Below are 26,080 nucleotides of genomic sequence, written 5' to 3'. Positions count from 1 at the left end.
GTGCTCTATCTGTAGACTGCTGACAGTCTGCAGGATGCGTGTTCCGAATAAACTGAGCAACACTTACCGTAATTTATTATTATCCAAATAACTGAAAGCACCGAAAATAGTATTACACACCATTTCAAGGAACATGCAATGCATGCAGAGTTCCCTATTTTCACTTAAGCAAGCTACGCTTTGAAGAGTGACAGAGTACATCTCTGCTTGGTGCATTATAATTATTTCATAAATATCTATGGGATGAAACTTTGTAAAATACACTCTGCTTACATTAAAGAAGTATCTGTGCCTATGCTATTCAAGTGGGAGGTGAGGAAAGCACATTCAACTGTTGGAGAAAGATGACGAACAATGTTCACAAATGTACTGGACTAGAAACAAACACGCATATACTTTTATTGTTTCCTGGAAGCATTCTTACGTGCTGGTTTTGTTCTCCGTAAAGCTAAAAGACAATGTGACCCCACTGATCTTTCAAAGAGATCTTGATTTTTTTCAGATGAATGAACAAATCAATTTCCTTTTAACAAAGAGGTAATTTAACTGGTCAGCACTCCTTCAAAGCAGCACATTCATTTAAGGTCTAAACACAGAACCCAGGAGATTACTGTGTGCCTAAAATGAGACGGATTCCCACAGCAAAATATGTTTTCTACACAATATTTCACAAGCATTTGATGACATTTCTGAGACACAACTTTAGGAACTGTTTAACTCTTTCTAGTCCAAGGGATCCTGCTTGTCATGGTGCTGAGTTCCCAGAATCTGAAGAGTCATCATTGCCAAGAACGAGCAGTGACAAGGATCATCACTTGCACCTTATGTATGCCAGAAAATTAGCAGAACTGCAACTCCTGCACTTCCAATAAAACATTTAATATACCCACTGGCAAAATTCTGACTCTGGCAGGGAAATGTGAAAAGATATATTGAATCTAATCTAACATTAATTTACACGAACACATAACTTGAAGAAATATTTTTCACTTTCGCCAGAACACCTCTGCTGAAATATTGGGCTGTTTTTCCCACTGTGTACAAACTGTTTAATCACTTGCATAAAGGCTGTGGATAACAAAATTTAATTATAGTATGTCACTTACAGTTTGTATTTATGAAGATTATTCTTGACGCTAGTGTAATTACAATGAAACACAACCTTGTTGGCTGGTAAGGACTTTTGGCTTCAAGATAAATATCAAGCCAAAGAAAACAGAGAGAGAAAAAGAGAATAAAGCTTATTTAAAAAAATAAAAATCCAAAACAACCTGAGTTTGAATCATAGAATCACAGAACAGTTTGGGTTGGAAGGGACCTTTAAAGATCATCATGTCCAACCCTGCTACCATGGGCAAGCACATTGTTCAGCAGATGAGGCTGCTCAAAGCCCTGTCCAACCTGACCTTGACCACTTCCCAAGATGGTGCATCCACAACTTCTCTGGGCAGCTTCTTGCCGTGTCTTACCACCCTCATCAAAAAAACTTCTTACTCATGTTCAATTCAAATCTACCCTTTTTCAGTTTAAAAGCATTGCCCCCGGTCTTGTCAATACAGGCCTTGGAAAAAAGTCTCTTTCTTGTAAAGCCCCCTTCAAATACTGAAACATTGCAACGAGGTCTCCCTGGAACCTTCTCTAGTCCAGGCTGAACAACCCCAACTTTCTCAGCCTTTTTTTCATAAGAGAGGTGCTGCAGCACTCTGAACATTTTTGTAGCCCTTCTCTGGACCCTCTTCAACATGTCCATGTCTATCTTGCACTGGGGACCCCAGACCTGGACACAGTGCTCCAGGTGGGGTCTCACAGGAGGGGAGGAGGGGAGAGGGAGGGGAGAGGGAGGGGAGAGGGAGGGGAGAGGGAGGGGAGAGGGAGGGGAGAGGGAGGGGAGAGGGAGGGGAGAGGGAGGGGAGAGGGAGGGGAGAGGGAGGGGAGAGGGAGGGGAGAGGGAGGGGAGAGGGAGGGGAGAGGGAGGGGAGAGGGAGGGGAGAGGGAGGGGAGAGGGAGGGGAGAGGGAGGGGAGAGGGAGGGGAGAGGGAGGGGAGAGGGAGGGGAGAGGGAGGGGAGAGGGAGGGGAGAGGGAGGGGAGAGGGAGGGGAGAGGGAGGGGAGAGGGGACAGAATCACGTTCCTCAACCTGCTGGTCACACAGTTCTATTAGTTCTTCTATCAGTTCTCCTATTAACATAATCAACATACCTAGTGACTGATGTAGACACCAGTACCATACAAACGACTGCTGTTCCTTGTAGAACATTATTACTGACCTTTCCTATGTAAGGCAAGGAATGGAGTAAAGAGAAATGCAGGTTACCAGAGTCCCCTATTTTGCAAAATTTGACCCATGTGGTGTCAAAATTGCATGAAACAGAACAGCATATAGAGGCTTAATGTTACAAAGATTTGCAAGAACCTGTCCAAAAAAAGTATTTTGTTTTATCCAAGTAAGAAAATCTTTATGACTTTAATTGAGAAGATCTTCAGCTATTTACTTGACGTTTCCACCAGAAGTAACTGTACGGACACTGGGATAATAAAATAGCTAATGGTGCTTGATGGTTAGTGGAACTTTCTCTGTGATCACATCGAGGGTCACGCTGGAGCCAGACAGAGAAGACAGGAACAGCAGTGATGCCATTTATCCTACGCTCTCACTATTCCTGCTGACAACGAGATAAGGTGGTGGGAAAACAGCAGCAGGAGTAACAAGCCCGGCTGGATTGCCAGGAGCAAGAAAAATGCAGGAAACAAGGGAAAACAGTTTGCAGTAGTCAGTGGGTAGAAAGTGAAAACAGAAAGGAGAAAGTACACTACAAAACCTTCATCATCCATGGGCCATTGTCATGCAAGCTAAATAAGGGAGAACTGGTAGGTGTTCACTTAAACAAAAGGACATGTTAATAAAGGGCCTACTCAAGTAGGTGAATTGTGGTTGTCCTGAACAAATATTCCTTATTTTGGCATTTTTTATTTTTAGGAAACGACCCATATAAGCCTCTTACAATGATTTTTCTTCTGTTGAGACTTTCTCAAGTAGTGTGTACCTATGCTGCTTGTCAATACAATGCGCCAGTCAAGACAATGAAGCTTCCTTCAGAAACAAAGAGAAGCATAAACAAACACCTAATATTACTACCCTTCCTGACATCCAAGCTTAAGAAAAATGCATGTTACAATGTGCTTTAAAGTTAGTATCTATATTAAAAATACAGCCATAAGTAAAGAAAGACATTCTATGATAGAAATAAAATTATTTTTAATTTCACTCTTTCTACGTTCTTTTCACAGTCAATATTGCTGAGAAGTTTAGGAGTATCAACCAGGGAGTTTTCTGCTCACTTCTGCCTGGCATACACTTCAGCTCACATGCCCAAAGAATATCAGTGAACACAGACCTACTTTTTTTTTTTTTTTAATTGTTCTTTTAAAAGTCCTGTTACATTTGTCTGTTGTGGTCTTTCTTAAACAGCAAAACTTCAATACCAAACACGTTCTTTATATTCTAAACCACGACATTCAAATCACCAAGTTCTTATACGTTGTGTCTCCTGGAACATTTCACTATTGCATCCACTGTTTTCAATTTCTTATTATGCCTGAAACCAAAATACTTGTGTTCATGCAGAAATGTGTCATAACAATAAAACAGCATCTGTGCTTCAACAAATCCATTGGCATTTGTACTGATTAAGGCTAACCAGTTTGCAGTAGGTTTTCATTTTAAATTATTGCAAAACTGTTGTAGAAAGCCAGGAATGCTTTTGTTTTATTGGTTTGGCCCACAGGCTGCATCATACCACACTTCACCAATCAGTCTATATAATCAAATTACTCTTCTTCCTTCATACAAAGTCCTTTAACAATTTTCTTCAACCTCAAATCAGTAATTTAACAGGAACAGTATGGATTAAAAAACATCAAGACATCTCTTTGGACATCACCCTACAGTTGTGCCAACAGCTAAGAGAAGGCAGACAAGGAGGCTGTTCAAGGGTATCTGGGGCAAGATACAACCTCAGCTACATTTAATGATCTGAAACTATTGTATCAAAGAAACGTCTGACCTAGAAAATGACCACCTGATACAGCAGAGGATAAAGATGTAGAGCAACAGTTCCTGGATGAAAACTACTGCCCCAATTCATGAAAGAATCCATGATTTTTCACAGAATACAGAGAGCATGCTTTCGGGCACTGAGAAATGAGGGATCCGTGATGACGGTGAGGGCTCCTGTCCCTGCGCTTGCCAAGATCAAGACTTAGGTAATCGGAAAGGATCAGGATAGTCCCGAACTTCTGGAAGAATCTCAGATCATCTTCTCCAGGGGAATTCTGTAGATGAAACACCAGAATGAGTTTAAAAGATGTTGGAGATCTACAGGAGTTGCACTCCAAAGTTTTATTTATCTTTTACTGCATGCTACAGATAAACTGTTTTTCTGGATTGCAACCTCAGAAATTGATGCAATCCATTATCTTTCCTGCTAGCAGTCAGTCTCATATATATTACAGAAAGAGCTGTAAAACGCTTAATTAGACAATGAAATCTGCTAAGGGAAGTAATTTCTTTAGTCCAGCAACTAAGTGACTGACCATATCCTGAAATCAGAATTATTCATCATTTGTATTTACTCATGAGTGTTCCTATTGCTTGCATTCACAGTGTCCAATACTCTAAAAATTATAATAGATTCTTGGAGCCAATGTGCTCTTGAGCTAATGGGTTGCATTGATATTCAATTTGGAAACCTGAAAAATTACCCAGCTTCTACAGCAGACTAAGAAAGTAAAAACTTCAATGAGTTTTTTGTAGCTACATTACTAAGCTAAAAAAAGACAAATTACAAAAATATCAGGCAAGCCTTTAAAAAAAATGTAAAAGCAAAACCCACGGGGTTCTTTTAAGGTCTGTAGATTTGGAAGGGTTATGGTATAAATTAAAAATGACTGTAGGTCTGACAAAGACTGGTTAAGAGTCCTTTGCTGTTTTGGAAGTTATTTCAGACTGACTGGAGAAAAAAAAAAAGTGTTGATCTTCAAAAAGAAAGGTGAACTTTGCTTAGGAATAAATATCCAAAAATCTAAATGGGAGAAAAACTAGTTTATTCCTACCTTGAAAGAATTCTGTCCCTAACAGCAATTCTATTGCAAGACATTAGCTGAAAGCAAGCTGAAGATGATTTTCATAATATATACTCAGATGCTATTAATGACAACTACATTACTTCTTCAGTTCTAACAACCTCATTTACTACTTCTGTTTATATGTCAATATTTTATTGATTAATACGATTTATTGTGTGCTTTCATGAAACAGTATTTTATCTGGTTTGCAGCAAAATTTCCACTGGTTTTAGACTTCGAAAATATGAAACCAAACCAATTATTATAACTTTATTTAAAGTTTGCGTTTACCAATATAGCATTTTTCTTTTCCATTTTGTTTCCAAAGACTATAAACATAGTTGCATTAATGGCCATAGTGGATCAGATACTTCTCATCTAATAACTTGTTCAGAGAGAGTTGCCAGCAGAATATACTAATGAAAAGCACAACGACTGGGCAAGCTGAAACTTTACAACAATACTCTCCCAGTCTTCAGCAATTCACCACTTGATACATTCTTGAACCAGACGTGCTATTTTTATATTAATAACCTGTAATGCATTTTTGTTTCATTAATTTGTTCAAAACCTCCCTGAATCTATAGAAAATTTTAACAGACACAGCATCCTGAAATTTCACAGCTTAACTATTCATTGTGAAGAAACATCTGTTTTCAACCTGCCACTTGTTAAATTTCATTTTCACCGTCTACAAGAACTGAGAGGTAGACAGCAAAAAACTTTGCCTATTTACTCTCTCCATTCAACTTGTGAATTTAGAGATTTCTATCATATCACCTTTTACAGGTGATTACCCTTTGTCACACCAATCTTTTGCTCTTTTACAGATTGATTATCCTAATTCTCAAAGAATAGATTCCGTGCAGCTTTTGGGACCCTTTCTGCTTCTTCTGATCTGTTTCCAATGCCACTGACATCTTTTTAAGTTGGGAGACAAGGAGCTGTGTACAACATGCGGAATGCATGGATTTACATGGGGGTGGCATGGTCTCTACTCTTTCAAAATTTGATTTACTTTTTGGATTGGTACTAAAGACTAAGTTGATTTTCTTCATAGTTTTTATTGTAACCTAGAGATCTTGTTCCTGAGTGGTAATAATTAAGAGAATAATATTCTATATAAATTTAGGACTCTTTCTCCCCCTCCCCCCAACCACGTGAATCTTTCACCTTTAACTATATTGAGTTTCATATGCTATTTACCATTGTTTCTCATGAAATTCTTTTGCAGTTGACACTGTTTGTAGTATTGTCTAGAGACTATCATCTCACTAACCATCTTTTCCAGATCATTTCTCCGCACATTAAACAGCAGAGGTCCTAGCACTGATCTATCTGGGACTCTGTCAGTAACCTTCAGCCACTGTAAAAACTGTCTCTTTATTCCTACTCATCTCCTATCTTTTAACAAGTGACTTCTGCCTGCAACAGACCTCCGTCTTTCCCAAAGCTGTTTGGATTCTTAAAGACTTCTAAGCAAGGGATCGTGTTAAATGCCCTTTGAAAATCCAAGCAGACTATATCAAATGCATTTTCCCTGCTAGCTTCTTGAAAGAAAATCAGTAAGTTTGTGAAACCAGACTTTCCCTTACGATACTACGCTGACCATTCCTCAAGACATCATATTTATCCACGTGTCTGCTAATTTGGTCTGTTCTTATGTCATTTCTACTAATATTTTAGGAACAGGCATCAGGCTTACACATCTGCTGTTCCACAAGCCTGTCTTGGAATCTTTTAAACATTGCGTCATGTTAACTCACCTCCAGTAATCTGGCACCAGGTTAGTTCTTAAAAGAGAGGTTACACATGACAAAATACAGGGGGGGTTGCAGAGTTTTAATTATTAAAAAAGTATATGAAACAAAACGATATTTGCACGGAGAAAACCTGAAACAGAGTCTCCACAGCTTTTCCACAAGATTCAACACAGATTGACAACTCTGAGATTACACCTACAAAATCAGACCCTGGCTCTCATCACCAAGCAAGTACATCTCTCACTTTGGCAAATGATACCTGACAAAGGGATGATGTCTGCGCTGATCTCCTTTTACCTTGCTTGCTTCAGCCAGAATGCAAGAAATCTGTAAAGCATACCTAGAATATACTTGAGGCCTATTTTTTACATTAAGATGGAAAAGTGATATTCTGTCATTTAAGAATGTTGAATTATTTTAGATTTCCCTCCCCATTTTCACATGAAAGACTATTCTCACTGAGAGATGTTGAATTATCAAGGAAAGACTGTACTTAGATGCCACAAAAGAGGAAAGCATAAGCAGTCTTGGGGGGGTTTTCTCTTACTCTGATAATGTTTATGGTATCACATATGCAGACCTTGCTTCTCCTTACTCCTCCACTTCACAGTAGAAACAAATAAAAGGGAACTTGCAAAAAAAATTGCCCCTCTCCCAACAATTTTGCTGTTCCCATGCTCTCCTGTAGTCAGTAAATCTTGTTACTCTTTATTACCATTCTTTTCCACTTTACATTTGCTGGGGAAGAACGAGGAGACACCTCTGCACAGAAAAAACTGGGATGGCCAAAGCATACCTGAAAAATGTCAGTGGAGCCTTCCCAATATGAAGGAAAGAATTCCTCTATGTGGAAACAGATTTAAGCATTCAACACTACTTATACAGTCTAATATACCAGTCAGGAAATACTTTACTTTTTAGGCTTTAAACCAGAACAGTGCAGTCTAAAACAGGGTATCATTATAAAAATACTTAAGATTGCAATTTGACAGCTATGCTGGATCTCCGTATAACCAGATGATCTGAGGTACCAGATTTAAGCCAGATCAATACCAGGTTGCTAATGGTCATACAATAACGCTTCCCCCCGCCCCAGCAAAAGCCTTTGGCTTGCCATGCAGTAGCCAAGATCATCTCATGCCTTGTCCACTAACTCACCTTTGTGTACTGCACAAGGTTTTGTTTGTAATTTTCTTTTTTTTTTTTTTTTTTTGATGGAAACCTGCTGCCTTACCTCTGTCTACAGCCAGTTACTGTGCCAGCAGATACGTGTTCTGAAAAGCATTTACTAGGCTTACACATCCTTTGTTTCCACAAGTTGATCTAGTATCAAGATATATAACGTGGAGATAACGCAGCCTGGGCTGTGTTCACTACTGACTCTGTTTCTTCCACGTCTACTTCATATGCTTCCCGGGGTCATAAGAAAAGAATGACTGACCGTGCTGCAAGCATAGCTAGCTCACCAATGGAGCTGGTACTTCTGGTTAGGTAAGGTGACTTTTAGGACCTCTGTGTCCCTTATTTGCTGCTACATTAGACAGAGAGGTCCTGCAGAACAGAAAGATCCAGGTCACCCTCCTGACTCTGGAGGTGATAGTGATACCACACAGGAGGTTCTTAGCCAGAGCTATTTCTGAACCTGCTCACAAAGTCACAGAGGACATCCGCACATGGGCTTTCCCCGCCAGGATGGTGCTGCTGGGACTGGGACATGCGTTTCCCTGCTGCTCCCTCCATAGCCAGGCATGCCTTCTCACATCAGAAAACGCTTTTACTTTGGTGTCTACCAAACCTGGCTGCAAAGCAGCGACAGCAGACACCCAGCCAGAGTGTGGCCACCTGAGACTATGCAATCCAGCCTGCTTACACTAAAGAGCAGGCTTTCCGTCATCTGTTGAGTCACCGTGTCTCTCCTTCAGCTTGACAAGCCCATTCACCTTCCTCTACCATGACTGGTAAAGCTGTTCTTAAGCAGCCGGGCCCACCACTAGGAGAAGTTCAGTTATCAATCCAGCATTTGCTAGGTACTGGTAGATCTTGTATTTACCTGCCTGAAAGTGAGACAGAAGTCCAGGAATAGAGTTTGTTAGAAGAAAAATCCCACTGCCAGTGGTATTTCCAGATCTGTGGGAGCAAAAGCGAGCAGTGGTAGATGAGACATAAGCCCTGGGAACCAGCTGTATTAGTTTCAGCAGCTCGCAGATTTGTGATGCTCAGGAATCCCTAGTGCTTTACGAAAAACCTGTCCCAGTGCCATTGTAACACACAGGCACTTATTTAAAAATAGTTCTTCCTGCTTGTAAAGTAAATGACACTGCAACAGAATCCCCCCCTCAAAAACAACCAACCAACCAACAAAACAAAAAAAACAAGCGCATTTCTTTTTCCCCTGCACCTCTTGTTCCTGTCTTGCGTTGTTCTCCTCCCGCAGGTCCAGTTCCCTGTTATCACTGCCTAGATCAGTGTGTGATCTCTGCCAGACTTCCCTGAAAGCTTTAAAAATTATAAAGTAATTTTTATAGTTACTATGAATCATGCACTTAGCAAGCTGGAAATCTGCCTCCATTATCTTTTTATGATGCTAATGTTGTTTGAGAAACTTAGGCTGTAGTTTCTAAGGCGGTTTGAATTGACACCAGAGCTGATCCTGCCTGATAAGCTGATCAGCTGATCCAGCTGATCCTGTTTCTGATCCACCCTCCTGCTCATCCATATTCCCGCACTTTCCCTTGTTTTGCACTGGCACGTGCCTTTGCGAATGCACAGAGAAGCTGAATACCTATAACTCAGATCTGGTCCCTCTTTTGCATTTTTTTTCTGGGATGCTGATGGTCCAAACAGCCAGAGCATGGCAGCAGTAACAGGGAGGCAGGATTATTTGTACCAGCGCATACTGTAAAGAGCGGAAATACTTTCATAACCGTGCTTGTTCAAACTGAAGTGCAGGCAGAAGGAGAAACACCAGCAATGTGCGAACTGTGCAAAGCACACAGTTGTTTGTGTGCAAGGCAGGAGTACACCAGCACCACTCCACTAGTTAAGTCAGAACAGCTTTCAGGAAATTTCTCCCGTAGCCCAGCATTATATTATCAGCCCCAACTCTGAGAGTGGCAGTGCATTCAGGACGGGGTGGTGGATGGAACACTGACTGAAGGATGCAGGTGGATGGAGTGGATGACTGCAGATACAGAGCAGGCAGCACAGCACCAGAGCAGCACTGGCTGCTGTTGTCTGCACCCAAACTTGCAAGTACTCATGGTGTACAAGGAAGCATCAAACTCCACCAGGATGCAAACTCCCAACTCCAGCCTACCCCTTTCCGAAAATGCCAGCACAGCTGGCACTTGTGTCTGAGTCCAGTTTTAATCTCATTATGCTAAAAAACAGATGATTGTTAATAGCAGCAGCAACTATTCCAGTGCCTGATACAAGGCAAGCAAGGCCTAGGTGGAAAGACAAGTAAAAACTCTGTCCAACAGGCAGTGAACACACACAGCTGGGCTTGCATTTACTAGAGGGCAAAGACGTCCAAGCTCTGATACACCAAGAGTCAGAAAGCAGGAGTGGGGCAAGAAGATACTGGTAAAAGGTGTTTGGCTTAGCTGCAGGAGGCTCGGCAGGACTCTGGTGAGAACAAACTCTACTAACTTGGCACAAGCCTTTTGAACAAACAGTCTTAAAGCAGGGGAGGGAAAAAAAAAAAAGATGCCTGATGTAGTACCTATCCATTTGCACTTTGGGAAAGGGTGATGTCTAACAACAGTCATCGCTTCCTTCCCTCCTTTATTGCATATCCTATTGCATCATATTTTCTAATAGACTTAAAACTTGTTGGGGAACCATCCATGGATATGTAGAAACAACAATACTTTATCAATAGGGTTGTGGTATTCATTAGAGGATTTAAGTCTTATGGTCTTCTGTAAATTTCAAAAGGCACAAATAGCTTTAAAAATCTACCCTGGTGTCACCCTATGTACTTGTATAACATTCTGCATAGCAAGAAGTATGTTCTAATTGCTTTAAACTACTCCCTAGAAGATTTTAAAAGGGGAAAATCAGCAACAGACAAGAAATGAGAGAAATGGAACAATATTTGTATTACAGTAAAAGAAGCATCTCTGAAGCAAGCACCCAACAGTTTTAAAAACAGCCATGACTAACAATATACAATAACAAAAAAATATACTTCTATAAAGAGATGTAATAAATATAAAAGGCCCCCTTTTCAAATGGTGGTTTGTATGAAAACATATCATACGGCAGCAGAATTGCACGAGGCTGGAATGTTCTGGGAATCAAGGATGCTGGAACTGCCTACTCTAAAAGGCACATCCACCTATTCAATAGCTTGCTCATTTTCAGGATGCGATCAAGTGCCTGCATAACATGGAAATCTTATTCCCTTAATCAATTAAAACAGCAAAGTGTATTAAAAAACAAAACAAAACTGCATTTTACAGCTCCATGTCCCATTGAATCAGTTTTGAAAACAGAATACTGTTCTCAGGTTTTCATTTCTATGTGGACAAATTTTAAAGTATCTTCTATTTTTAAGAATGCAACACATTTAAATATAAAGAGAAAAAGATTCTTTCTTAGAAGCATCCTCAGTTGTAGGGAAATGGGGCCACAAAATACAATTACTGCATCAGAACATTTCTTGGGTGCACTCAGTTACAGCTGTTTGGATCCATCAGCTGGGTGGGCAGTTTGGAAAGGACAACAGGAATCAAACAGAATACGCAGACCCAGGCAGTACTGGGGAAAACAAAGTATACAATAGCTAAAGCAAAGCATGATTAGGGTGGACTATCTGCCTTTAGGAATGTGAAAGGATTTATTCTCACAGTAAGCCATGGGTAGACTGGTTTGGGAATATTTTTTTGTTCAAAGTTTATACTGAGGTTTTAAGTTTCAAAAAGAAACTTTTTTGAACAACTCCATTTAGCACTAAGCCAGTCTGCTTTGATCTGCATGTCGTCATTACTTTGAAGAAGCTAAAACATGCTGTAGACACACAGAAAATACTGTCTGGTTTTACTAGAAATTGTATAATCTGTACAGAAGTTATTCCCAGGAAATACACGATTTTGGGGTTTAGGATTTCTTTGCTCACACTCATCACCAGATGTCAAGATTGAGAACCTTTGTATATTTGCAAAATAACAAGCGACACTGATCACTTTCTTAAAGATTGATTTTAAAAATCAATCCATACTGATTCCTCACTCATTGTAGATATAATAGGAATAACATGCAGGAAGAAAAAAAAAAAAAAAAAAAACCACAAAACAGGATTTCTGAATTTAGCTGAGACTGAACTTAAAAGGTATTTCTATGAAATAAAGACCAAATCAATAGCCAATTTACATTGCCTTTACAGTAAAATTATGTGACTCTGTTATTCAGGTTTGCTTATTGTAATACCATCCAGGGTAACAAAGAGACCAAAACCTCCAAATTATCTTTTTAGTTAAACATTACAACAAAGTATTTTATACCAGAACATGCTGCCTGTCTAACTCCCATTCCAGACAAATGAATTTAACTTTCTATTCCTTTATTAGGTAAATAAGTATAAACCTCAGGCAACTTGCTTATGAGAAAGTCTGGATTTATAAATTTGAAAACAAAGCAAAACAACAAGAGTCAAACAAAAACAACACAAAACCCAAAACCTCAGCCTCAACAAATGAAAACAGAACAAACCTGTATTCCAATTACAGTTAGACATTTATTTCATTGCTTCAAAGGATGCACAAGAAATCAGGCTACTTCTGAATAGCAGGAAATTTTTTAAAGTGATATTACAGAAAAAAACTACTCAAAATTATTTAAAATACAAATCTCTAGAAAAAGACACCTCGTTCAGGATTAGTCTATTTCATTACAGACACATGATATTCAAAGCACTAATCACTTCAAATCTTTGACTACGCAGAAGTCAGGCTAAAAAACAGCGTTTGAGCTATATAGTAGAATCTACATAAGATAATCATATTGTTCCCTCCTAGGAAGCTCCATAGCCCTCTGAGCCACATGCTTCAGTTGGGACAGACCACCTGTATGCAGAGGAGGGAGAAAATGTTTGGTTGTGCAACCACATCACCTGATGGGGAACAAGCGCTTACTTACATTGGAAGGAACTTCTGGAAGTCAGCTGCTTCAGTCCCCTCCACAGGGCAATTTTAAAAGCTTCAAAGGCTGCGCAAGGCTGTTCCAAATTAAGTTCAGAGTATCTCCAAGGATGGAGGTCTCACAGCCTCTCTGGGCAACTTGTCCCAGCATTTGACCACCTTCACAGTGTAAATCTTTTCCTAACGTCTAGTTGAAACATCCCTTGCTGGAACTTTCTCCATTGCCTCTAGCCAGGTCACCCAGCTCCTCCAAGAACAGTCTGGTTCTGTCTTTTCTGTACCCACCCATTAATTGAAAACAAGATCCCGCCCCTAGTCTTCTCCAAACAGAGGACAGGCAGCTCTTCCAGCTTCTCTTTTCACATGATGTGCTCCTGACCTCTAATTATTTTTACAGTCTTCCTCTAGACATGCTCCATTGTGTTAGCAACTCTCCTATATGGGGGAGTGCAAAGCCAGACACTGTCTCAGATGCAGTCCCACAAGCGTCAAGCAGACAGAAATAATCACTTGTCTCAGCTACTGGCTTCATTCTCGCTAAGCAAAGGCACATTGCTGACTCACTTTCAACTTGGTGTCCACCAGGAAAGAGACGTCATTTGCAACGTGCAAACGTGCAACGTGGCTCTCCAGCCATTAGTTCCCAGCCTCTACCACTATGTAGGGTTATTCTGTTTCAGTTCCCAGACTCTTTGTTGAACATCATGAAGTTCTTGCCAGCCCATGTCTCCAGTCTGTCAAAGTCCCTCAGAAGCGCAGCCCTGCCCTCCAGCACACACAACTTGGTGTCAGCCACCAGCCTGCTGACGGTGCATTCCTTTGCCTCATCCAGGGAATTAATGGAGATTATAAATGCAAAACTGCACTACTTAATCTTACAGAATACTAGTTATCACATCCTGAAAAGGATAAAGGACTTCCATGTAGTTTAACTAATTAACAGGTTGGTAAATGCGATGTTACAGAGAACTTGTATTTCAATACACACACTATCAAATAAAGCCTCTTCGTGGTGGCGTGTTTTGTTGTTGTTTGTTTTGTTTTTTTTAAATGGGCAGTTTGCACTTGGGTGACTCATTGAAATAGCTCCAATGAAAGACTTCTCTCCAATACATCCTTCTAAATGCGGAGAGCTAAATACATAAAGTATCTGTGTCAGTGACTCTCAAGAAGTCAGGGGAAGGGCCTAAATTAAGAGCCATTGTACATCTGCACTGCACTAAACCACAGAGGACTGTTAGTAACGCCTCAGGACTGTGTACCTCATACACAAGCTTTCAGGCAATGCAAGTAATCCGAGTACTTTCATAAAGAACAAATGCTTTATCTTAGAATTGTATATAACTCACAATGCTGCATAGGCCTAGATTACTTGGTATCACACTTTTGTGGCAGAAATATTTCTACAGAGTAAATGCATTGCATCATTGCTGAAAAAAACGTTTTGCTATAATGAAGTCTGCTATATAGCTTTGTCTCAAGATCTGAGCTTTAAAATATCAAAATCCTCACCTTACAGGTACAGAGATAATTTCAACTGTTTAGCAAATGTGAATGAAACAGCATCAGTCAAAAAATTCTTTAAAATCTTAAAGAAGTATAACCTGCATTACTAGCACAGCCGGAACTTTGGTCTTCGCAGTTTAGTAGCTACACGCTCTTGCAGTTTCTTCAAGACACTGATGACATTCACCATTTTGATAGATTCACAAGAAATTTTCTGGGCTCTGCTCTATCAGGACATTTCTACATGTCTATCTGTAGTCTTTCAACAGAACAGTGTTAACTGGAGATTAATACATTTGCTTGTTCCCCAGCTGCATAGAGCTCTAAAACACAGTAGAGCCACCTGGATTTAAAAAAAGAAAACTAAAAAAGTAACAATTCTGTAAGTAATTTATGCAGGCAAGGTAATAAGAAAAATAATGTTTCAGTGGAAAATTCTATCGCAACAGCATTTACAGGTTGATACTGCTGAAAATTGGTCCTGATGTGCATCCAGCCTTGCTTATATTATTTTTATATCTCACATACATAGTAGCTAATAAAAATACAAAGAAAAACACACAACTGCATACCACAGCAATATAGTAACAATCAAACCATTAGTACAGAGAAGAGTTTATTAGTACATTACAACAGCTCTAAAATTCCTATTCTTAAGTCTATCATAAATTTTAATAGAATCAGTATTCAATACAACAGTAGTGCAGAAAACCAGACAAGTATACGTCATGATCTTTTAGCATATTTTTTCAGCTATTTCTCCAAAGTCTGCTTCATAACAGGAAAAATTTCAACTATCATTATCATCAGTGCTTCACCTGTGCAACCTAAAAAATAAACTCTTCCTTTTTGATACAATAAGATTTTGAGTTTCTACACAACAGCTTTGATAGAAATATACCATTTTTAACTTTGCCTTCAAAATTCCTATTAGGAATCCAACTGAAATAAAAGGGGCAGGAGATTGCTACCCCAGTTAACATTTGTGAAAGTTCCTTGAAGAGGAGATCTTAAGTGGACTGTAAACACAGCTCAAACTAATAAATATAACAAATCTGATTTTATCCATTAAGTTATTCATTTGTAGTAATTTACAATCAGGACCAAAATTAGCTGCATGCAAACAGGACATGATGTTCCTACAGTCCCTTAAAGTATCTGTTATAAGAACAAGCAAGACCCGTTTGTAAAGTAGAATTATATTTATTAACCAGGAAAATCTAATTCTTTTCTATGCTAAATTCCAAGAAGAGTGATCATGAAGTGAAGTACTTGGGGCAGAGAATCAGTTTCCAACTTACATTTACATTTAACTGCAAATGCATACAGAGTACATAAAACGGTCAAGAAATATGCCATTGGTATATACATAATTAGCATTATATATGTTAACTTTAAGTGTACTTTCCCAGAAATAGCTTTGAAACTTCCGAAGCTGTATCTTTCCTTCTGTCATCTTTCATTTAAAAAAAATTACAAAACCAAAACAAGTAAAACAAAAAAAACCCCACAACAAACAAAAAAGGAGGGAGTAGGAAGAGAGAGATCACCAACACTCCCATAGCATATTTTACAAAAGTCAGTATTTTAACTGTGTAAGACAATTACCACAGAATTAAACTGCATAAGAATTTTCACAATTAGCCACAGTCATCCTTTTATTAATATTGCTTTTCAAATAAGTTCTCTCACAGGTTACCTCTAGCTGACATCACCTAGTGAATTACAGGTAAATCTTAATTCAGGTTGGCATGCACACAAAAACTTGCCAACTTGACTTAGTTTTCCCTTAGTTTATCTTACTTCTTGCTAGGGCTTCGCTTCACAGCCTATGCAAGACTATATGTCTCTCTTTACATTTTCATCTGCCAAGAACTGTTTAGAATTTCTGCTTGCAATGAAGTGCTAAATCATTGATGGTGGCCAAAAACAAACAAACAAACAAACGCCACCAAACAACACACCGCACCACAGTGTGTCTAAAAAGGTGTCACCCACCCAATTAACTTCATGAGACAGAAGTGTCAGGTAAGTATAACACAGCATACCAGCCATTATTGCAGCAGATGCTACTGAAGACAATCCTGACTCCATAAAAATGTTCTGCAAGAGCAGATGGAAGCTACAAGCCATTCATGTTGTCAACAGAAGAAATAAACCTTTGCTTCCAGAGGTACAACAATGAAACACAAAACAATAATCAGAAAAATAAGGGGGAAAGGATAGAAAGAAGAAAGCAAGAAAAATAAGAACAAATATTCAGAAGCTAGAACGCCATATAAATAAGTACAGAGGAAACACCAACACGACAGTAAGATAGAACAGCTACTACAAGGTATAGCAGAGATACTGTACAGAAAAGAAATAACACAAACCTCAATAGCAGCAGCCATCTTGGTTCAAGGATATAAATAAACCTCTTATTGGTTACGTTATACTTTCATTAACTTGCATAAACAGAAAAGGATTTAAATGCATCAGATTTAAATACACTACATGAAGAAGAAAAAAAATCTGCCTCCATGAAATGTATTTTAGTACCTTAAATTAACCCAGAATTTGAGAACAAGCAATGGACCTTTTCTTTAATAAGCATTTATTATCTTCCTACCTCTAAGGACTCCTGAAAAAACACTCCACACTTAAATATAAGAACTTACTCCACTTTACAGAAAAATGGCCCAATATTACAAGCATTTCTTAAAGTTACATGTAGGAGGTATACAAGTGGTGATTTACTTCCGTGCTTAGTAGAGAGAACAACCTACAAGCAATTGGTGCCTTCAATAGCAAAACAACCCTCTTTAGGCTCTTTTGGTTTTCAAAGCCTATTGACCAGTCACTAGAAGGTTTTTTTTAAGGTGGCCCAGAAATCGACCATTCTTGATCTTTTCCTCTAAGCTGTGTTTTGTTTCAGGACAGTAAAGTGAGAGAAGGCTATGCCTATGCCTTACAGACTGCCAACTGCAATTATAAATGGAATAGTTCAGATCATTCCAGCAAACTTAAGGACTCACTCGAAATACCACAGTGAGTTGGAAATGCCTAGACTGTATTTTTGACCACAGCCTTTATTATAAAGCAAGGACTAAGTGTTCACAGCAGTTTAAAAATACTCCTTTAAAATGAATATACACTATTTGGCTAGCACATGACAGTCCTCTTCCATGCGAATTGGTGACTGCAATATTTCCAAAAGCTTCTTCTGTTTGTTCATTTACTTGTATGCTTTTGGGGTGCTATTTTCACAATAAAAGCATATGTCAAAACTGAATATGTATTTTTGTTGTTATTTTTGTTGGAGAGGAAAGGAAAACCTAAATGCAGCAATGAGATATAGAGATGTAGCAGCCAATAACGAAGTTGCTGCGTCCTGGAATGCTATATAGCACAGCAGACTACACCACAGAAGTCAGGACCATAGAATCATTTAGGTTGCAAAAGACCCTTAGGATCATCAGGTCCAACTGTCAGCCTAGCACTGCCAAGTCCACCTCTAAATCACGTCCCTAAGAACCTCATCTATGTGTCTTTTAAACTCCTCCAGGGATAGTGACTCAACCACTTCCCTGGGCAGCCTGTTCCAATGCCTGATAAACCTTTCAGTGAAGAAGTTTCTTCTGATATCCAATCTAAACCTTCCCTGGCACAACTTGAGGCCATTTCCTCACCCTATTGTTTGTTAGTTGGGAAAACAGACTAACACCCTCCATGCTACAACCTCCTTTCAGGTAGTTGTAGAGAGCGACAAGGTCTCCCCTCAGCCTCCTTTTCTCCAGGATAAACAGCCCTAGTTCCCTCAGCTGCTCCTCATCAGACTTGTGCTCCAGACCCCTCACCAGCTTCACTGCCCTTCTCTGCACTCTCTCCAGTACCTCAACGTCTTTCTTGTAATGAGGGGCCCAAAACTGAACACAGGATTCAAGGTGGGGCCTCACCAGCATCGAGTACAGGGGGCAGTCATTTCCCTAGTCCTGCTGGCCACACTATTCCTGATACAAGCCAGGATGCTGTTGGCCTTCTTGGCCACCTGGGCACACTGCTGGCTCGTGTTCAGCCGGCTGTCAATCAACACCCCCAAGTCCTTTTCTGCTGGACAGCTTTCCAGCCACTCTTCCCCGAGCCTGTAGCGCTGCCTGGGGTTGTTGTGACCCAAGTGCAGGACCCGGCACTTGGCCTTGTTGAATCTCATGCAACTGGCCCATTGATCCAGCTGGTCCAGATTCCTCTGTAGACCCTACCTACCCTCAAGAAGACCAGCAGTCCCACCCAACTTGGTGTTGTCTACAAACTTAGCAAAGGTGCACTCGACTTCCTTCTTGAAGAACGTCCAGCTTCCCTAGACTCCTTTGCCCTTCAGAGCTGCCTCCCAAGGGACTCTGTCAACCTGGCTCCTAAACAAAGTCTGCCCTCTGGAAGTCCAAGGCAGCAGTTCTGCTGACGCTGCTCCTTACTTCTCCAAGAATTGAAAACTCTTCTCACTTTGTGATCACTATGCCCAAGGTGACCTCCAACTATCACATCCCACAAGTCATTCTCTATTTTCAAACAACAGGTCCAGTGGGGCACCTTCCCTAGTTGGCTCGCTGACCTGCTGCGTCAGGCAGTTGTCCTCCATACACTCCAGGAACCTCCTAGACTGTTTCCTCTCCACTGTATTGTATTTGCAGCAGACATCTGGTAAGTTGGGCTCCCACACAAGAACATGGGCTAGAGATCATGAGACTTCTCCCAGCTGCTTATAAAATATTTTGTCTGCCTCTTCATCCTGGTTGTGTGGTCTGTAACAGACTCCCACCAGGATATCTGCCTTGTTGGCCTTCCCCAATTCTTACCCATAAACACTTCACTCTGTCATCATCATTAAGCTCCAGACAGTCAGAACACTCCCTAACACACAGAGCTACCCCACCACTTCTCCTTCCTTGCCTATCCCTCCTGAAGAGTTTATAGCCATCTATTGCAGAACTCCAGTTGTGAGAGTTATCCCACCATGTTTCCGTGATGGCAACTATATAATAGTTTTCCTGCTTGATGATGGCTTCCAGCTCCTCCTGTTTGTTGCCCATACTGCGTGCATTGGTGTAGATGTACCAGCTGGGCTACTGATCCCACCACCTTTTTGGGGGAAGAAGCCCTAATTCCTACATGACCACTCTCAGGTGCATCCGTGGTTTTTAACACATTAATAATCCTTGTGTCTTTGCTGCTGCATGGATCTCCAGCACCTACCTCCATTGAGATAGCAGATCAAACAACCTCGCTAGCACGTCATCCCTCAAATGCTGGCATGCTGCCCCCAGGCTTATCTCCAGCAAGCCTGGTTTTACCCTTTTCCCCCCAATCTAGTTTAAAGCTCTTTCAGTGAGCCCTGGTAACTCCTGTGCAAAGATCCTTTTTCCCCTTTGAGACAGGTGTGCTTCCACTGTCACCAGCAGGCCTGGTGTCACCTGACAGTGACACCAGGCTCAGAACCAGGTATTGAGCTGCTGGCTCTTCCTGTTTCTTCCCTCATCATTCCCTGCAACTGGAAGGATAGAGAAGAACATTACTTGTGCTCCTGATCCCTTAAACAGCCATTCCAAGGCCCTGAAATCTCTCAGTTGCCCTCAGACCTCTTGTTGCAACTTCGTCGCTGCCTACCAGAAAAAAAAAAAAAAAAAAAAAAAAATCAATAATGGATAATAATTTGGGGGCTGTACTAGGGTAGGAAGCTTTCTCTTCACATCTTTAACCCAGGCCTCAGGGAGGCAGCGGACTTCCCTAAGAAGTGGGTCCAGTCTGCATATTTGGTCTTTTGTTCCCTTCAGAAGGGAGTCTCCTATGACTACAATCTGTATTTTTTTCTTCATGGGAGCACTTTAGACACAGGGTGTAGGCTGACTTAACCTTGGCAACACATCCAAGCTAGATGAACCACCATCCTCATTACTGTTCAGTTCTACTTGCCGAGCCTCATATCTATTCTGCAAGGGCACCTGGGAAGGTGGGGTGGTCATGGAGGAGATGCACCTGCTGTGACAGGCAGAAACTTGTCACTATTCCCTCCTATCCCTTAAGTCACTGTGTTCAGCCAGGCCGAGAGAGGATAGGAAATTCTCTGTATCATGCGTGCTGTAAGTTCTTCACATACGTCAAAATGGTAACCACAAGCCACCACTCGGAAACTCCCTTAGGTAGGGAAAACCCCCAAGAGATTTAATAAGTTTTCTCCAACATAGAAGCCTGCACATAAGAACTATTTTACACGTAATTAATAACACACTGCCTCAGTTGTCATGATGTAATATTTAAACTACACTAGTTCCTTGTCAAAGAATAACATTACTGTACTGCAGGCTATGTACAAACACTGATTCCCAGGTGCAAGTTTATGCACCAACATAAAACTTACATTTAGAAAATTCATTTTGGCGCCTTGTCTTCCTTGTGAGTGCAGGAATGAACAAGAAAAGTTACACAAGGAACTCTACAGACAACGCTGTCATGCAGCTGCTCTATAAAGCCGCCCAGGCCAGGGAGGATACCAGGCATTCGGCAGAGTCTCTTCTCTTTCCCTGCAGTAATCCATTTACGGCCTGCTACCGTATTTTTACCGCAATTATCATTCACAGTCAGACTTCAGAATTTACATACTTCAAAATATAAATCAAAGCAAAACCACTAAATGAAAACATCTCTTAAGCAACTCCAACAAAACCCCTTGAAGAAAATTCAAGGATACTAGTAGTACTACAAATTAGCTTAGGTCAAAAAAAGTGTTTGTCTTATCTAAAAACATGATCATTCTCTTGTTTGGAAAACAGGAGAGTTAAGGATGCACATAAATGTGAATTTGAAATGTTTATATGATATATGAGATGTTCGCAACTTCTGAAAAGTACTTTCAATTACTAAAAGCAAGAATACAGGAAGAAAATTGGAGAAATAGCGAGGACTCCCTCAGACCACCTCTGCACACCAGTAAGAGAAAACCCTGGCTGATTTAACAGACAATTTATTTTTTATAGTACTTTTTTTTTATAGTACTTTATTTTTTATAGTACTATTTAAGGTATGCGAGAGTAAAAACGAAGCGGGAAGTAAGGACTGTACTGAACAAAGCACAGAGAGTAAAGGAAATTCAGAAAACATCAAAAAAAAAAAAAGGACACAAAGCCATTGATTAGTATCTGTCTTTCTCCAAAGTGATTTTTGGACTAAGAAACTGAAGATATTCTGCTATTGCTATACTTAGCATCACATCCAACCCTCCTACCATGGGCAAGCACATCTTTCAGTAGATCAGGTTGCTCAAAGCCTTGTCCAAACTGACCTTGAACTTCTAATCATGAGGCATCCACAACTCCTCTGGGCAATCTGTTCCAGTGTTTCACCACCATCATCATAAAAAAAATTCTTCCTTATTTCCAATCTAAATCTACCCTCTTTCAGTTTAAAAGCTCTGATCCTGGTCCTGTCACTAGAGGCCCTGGTAAAAAGTTTCTTTGTCCTTCTTGTAAGCCCCCTTTGTATATTGAAAGGCTTCAACAGTGTCTCCCTGGAGCCTTCTCTTCTCCAGTCTGAACAACCCCAAGTCTCTTGTTCTTTCTTCACAGAAGAAGTGTTCCAGCTCCCTGATAATTTTTGTGGCCCTCCTCTGGACCTGCTCCAACAGGTCCATGCCCTTTTTATAGTAGGGGCCCCAGAGCTGGATGCGGGACTCCAGGTGGGGCCTCACCAGAGCGGAGTAGAGGAGCAGAATCACCTCCCTTGACCTGCTAGCAGCCCAATCTCCTTTCTATGCAGCCCAGCATATGGTTGGCCTTCTGGGCTGTAAGAGCACATTGACAGTTCATGTCCAATTTTTTGTCCAGCAGTATCCTCAAGTCCTTCTCCGCAGGGCTGCCCTCCATCCATTCAGCCTCCAGCCTGTATTGGTATCAGGGACTGTCCCAGCCCATGTGCAGGACCTTGTGCTTGGCCTTCCACAATGGCAAACAAAGACTATTTTTACTGGTTCCACTTTAAATCTGGAAGATATTTAGTGGTTCTGAAGAAAACTAGCAGGTTTTAGACATTAGGTACACTTCTCCAGCTTGCACTTTTAATGTCATGTAATCTTGCATGAAATATCATTTGTCCCTAAAATTTACAAGCATGGGTGATTTCAATAATGCTCCACGGATGTATTTTGTACATGATGTATTTTGGGAGGGTAAGCAGTAAGTCTTGTTTGATGATGATGGTGTTGAAAACCCAACTTTCCCTGTCATTTTAAACATTTCAGAATTTCCACAGGGCTGCTCTTCAAGCAAAACAGATCTTTGTTTGCTGTGTATCATTACTAATTATGCAAATAAAATAATGTGATTAGAAACTTAACTGTTTCAGCACACGGATTTGTAACCTCCAGCTTCCCAATTTTCGTTCTTACTGGCATGAGTCACCTTAGCAAAGGCAACAAAACTTCATCAGTGACAGCTGCACACAGCAGCTTCAAGTTTTCAGATTCCAAGGTGAAGCTAACTAGTCAGGTAATAGCAGCTACATGACGCCTAAACAGTAAAGCTAAAACAAACCAACCAAAAAAATCTGCAAACCACACACAGACCAAAAAAACCCAAACAAACAAAACTCAACAATAAAAACATAAAATACAGACAAAAGAAAAAAAAAAAACTAAGCAGCCCCCACCCCACTTAAAAAAAATCACCACAAACCGTGCTAACCAAACTAGTTAACAATTAATAAACAAAGCTCTATTACTGAAACAAAAAGCAATGTAATGCTAATCAATCATAGCAGAGGTGTCACAGACCAGTGGGTGAGAAACTGCTCAGGACAGATTAAATCAGCCATAGTGTTCACAAGGTCTTACACAGTGAACAAAGACATAATGACATTTTCACAATCCATTTCTTTATAGTTGTTCCATTGAACAAAACCTGACAGCTGTAGAAGGCATTCCCTTTTAAATTTACATGCTTAGTATCCTCCAGTTTTCCTGACAGGAACATCTAACAGATACACGTAAACTTACATAAAATATATAGCTATGTCTAGGAAGCTCCATGTTTTTTAACAAGCCTAATCAAGTACTTGCATACATATATACCTAGTCCTATCTAGATGTGTATGGCACAAGTAAAAATTAGAGGGACTGCATAAAACTCGCTTAATTTTTGTCTTTTGGCTACAGATACTACTATTATTACAATAGTGCTGCTGTTGTTCTTTTTTTGTTTTTCTCCCTTTGAAAATTAATTTTCACTCATAATATTCAGCTGATGCATATATATATATATATATATATGAAGACAGGGCATGACCAACATTGTTTTGCTTTTTAGTAGATTTCTAGTAATATTTTTATTCAGGAATAATATATTGAACTATTAAAATATTTTATTATTTTGTTTAAGGACTAATCTAAATTTTGTTAAAGAAGGAATTGCTTGATTACAGGACCACAGAAAATCTTGGAATTAACATTTCCAGAAGCCTCTTCTGTAATTTGGTCTCTTGCTTGTAAGGACAGCCATTTTTCACATCCAGAAAAAAAAAAGTTGCTGTAAATTCTACCATTTCACTGCTGTGTAGACACCTCAACTAAGTAAGCCACATGTTCTTAGAAGTTGAAAAATACTGTTGCTTTGATATAACTAAAGCCTTCTTTTTATCCAAGGAATAAAAGTATTTCTCCCCTGTAGCCAAGAAAGGTTAAAGAGAAATTAATCCACCACACTTCGTATTGAAAATCAAAGAGATGAAAGTAACAATAAAACACCCGTATGTGTAAGGAAGACACAGTCTCATTGCTAACCTCTACAGCTAATAATTCTCTCTAAAGTGGTCTCTCTCTTTAGAGAATGCACTTAAATTACAATACCCCTACTGATGTTATGTCTACAACTAAAACTCCATTTTTGGAACTGGTAAGCACCGAAACGCACTCAAAGAAGAAAGTGCAATCAACGATGGTTAGTAATGATGCAGGGGTCCATGCAAACAATTTAATCTGTGGTATTACTCTGCGGAGTGTGTTTTTGCAACTCCACATTTCCTCTGTATACTAGTTGAACTGTAAAGAAAAGACAGACTGAGCAGTCATGAATTATCAAGGTTCTCCTTCGTTTCTAAAAGTTGCCAAATTTCCAGTAAGCGTTTGGACATGCGTGGGAAAGCGACACTGCTACTTACATAAAACGGTCACAGTATCAAGACTATATTTTTTTCCCCCCTCGGGAAAAACAAACAAAAGTCCCCAAAACATACACCCACCCCCCACGAGACCGTGAGCATTCAATTTAATTCGAGAGCGGCTGCTGAGGACGGTGTCCCCCAGCCTGGCAGCAAGGTTACGCTGTCACGGCTCACCCAGCAGCAAACGCTCCCCGCTCGGGCCACTCACACTTTTTCCCTTTCGCCTTCCAGACAGGATTTCCAGGCTACGAACAAGCCGGACATGAGCTCAACAGCTGCAGCCGGGCCACCGGGCAGCTCCAAACTTTCCCGGCCATCCCGGCCGAGACAGCCCCGCCGCCCCGGGGCCGCTGCTGCTGCCGAGCCCCCCCACCCGGCCGGTTTCGGGGCGAGACCGCCCACCCCCCGCCGCGGCGGCGCCCGGCGAGACCCCGGCCCGGCGGCGGCCTCTCTCCCCTCCAGCACCGCCCCGCCTGCCGGCCCGCCGCCTCCCGCTTCCCCACAGCCCCCTGCCCGCCGGGGCCCGCGCCCACAGCGCCAGCGCCGCCGCGCCCGGGGCCGGCCAGCCTCCACCATCTGCGCCGTGTTTACCCCCGCACGCCGGCGCTGCCCTCTGCTCTTGCCTCTGCTGCTCCGCTGGCCTCACCCGCCGGCGGCGCCGAGGAGCTGAGGCTCCCTCGGAGCCACCTCCCGGGGAGCCTCCCGGCCTCTCTCACCCGCGATGCGACGGGGCTGCCGACGCCCAGGTGTGCGAAGTCTCCTGGCTGCGCCCGCGGCCGGACTCGCCTCGCCCTCCCGCAGCCCCGCCCGAGCCTCCCCGGGCCGCGCCGGGATCGCCGCCAGCGCCGCGGGGCACTCACCGGCTCCTCACAGCGGCTCTGCCCGGCCCTTCCCGGCGCCTCCGCGCCCGCCACCCAGCGCCTCCATTTGGTCAGCGGCCGCTCCTCTCTCCCTCTCCCCCGTTCCGCTCCAGATACGGCGCCCTCTGGAATGCCCGCTCCGCCGGGGCTCGGGCCCGCCGGCAGCCGAGGCCGTCACTCGGTGGCCGAAGCGGCGAGGCTCTCTCCCGCGCAGGGCGGTGCGGCTGCCGCCGTCTCGCTGCCCCTTTGTTCGGCGGCGGCTCGTGGCGGCGCTGACAGCTGCCGGCGGCGCTCGCCGGGCCCGGGCGGCCGCTTCACCTCAGCGCCGCCGTGCCCGCCAGCAGCGCCCCGTGCTCCCGGCCCCGCCCCGCCGCCCGCGCTCGCTCCCTCTCTCCGCCCGCGGTCAACAACCGGCGGCGGCAGCAGCAGCAGCAGCAGTTCAGGCCGCCGACCCGGAAACTCATCGGCAGCCCAGGCCCGCGGGGCTCCGACGGGAAGCG

At 41.8% G+C, this 26,080-nt stretch overlaps 1 protein-coding gene across 7 annotated transcripts in view; it reads right to left on the bottom strand.

Moving 5' to 3' along the window:
* Nucleotides 1-26,034, bottom strand: part of ANKIB1 (ankyrin repeat and IBR domain containing 1) — a 94,510-nt gene extending 68,476 nt beyond the window's left edge. For 3 of the 7 annotated variants that reach the window (XM_065627316.1, XM_065627321.1, XM_065627320.1), the window contains exon 1: nt 25,581-26,034. The gene's annotated coding sequence lies outside the window, so the exon portion shown is untranslated. The other 4 variants (XM_065627319.1, XM_065627322.1, XM_065627318.1 and 1 more) reach the window with 4 other exon arrangements.
* Nucleotides 26,035-26,080: the final 46 nt, after the last annotated feature.

This window comes from Caloenas nicobarica, chromosome 2, assembly GCF_036013445.1.
Source record: "Caloenas nicobarica isolate bCalNic1 chromosome 2, bCalNic1.hap1, whole genome shotgun sequence".
NCBI classification, from domain to species: domain Eukaryota; kingdom Metazoa; phylum Chordata; class Aves; order Columbiformes; family Columbidae; genus Caloenas; species Caloenas nicobarica.
This window is presented reverse-complemented; position numbering and strand designations above follow the sequence as displayed.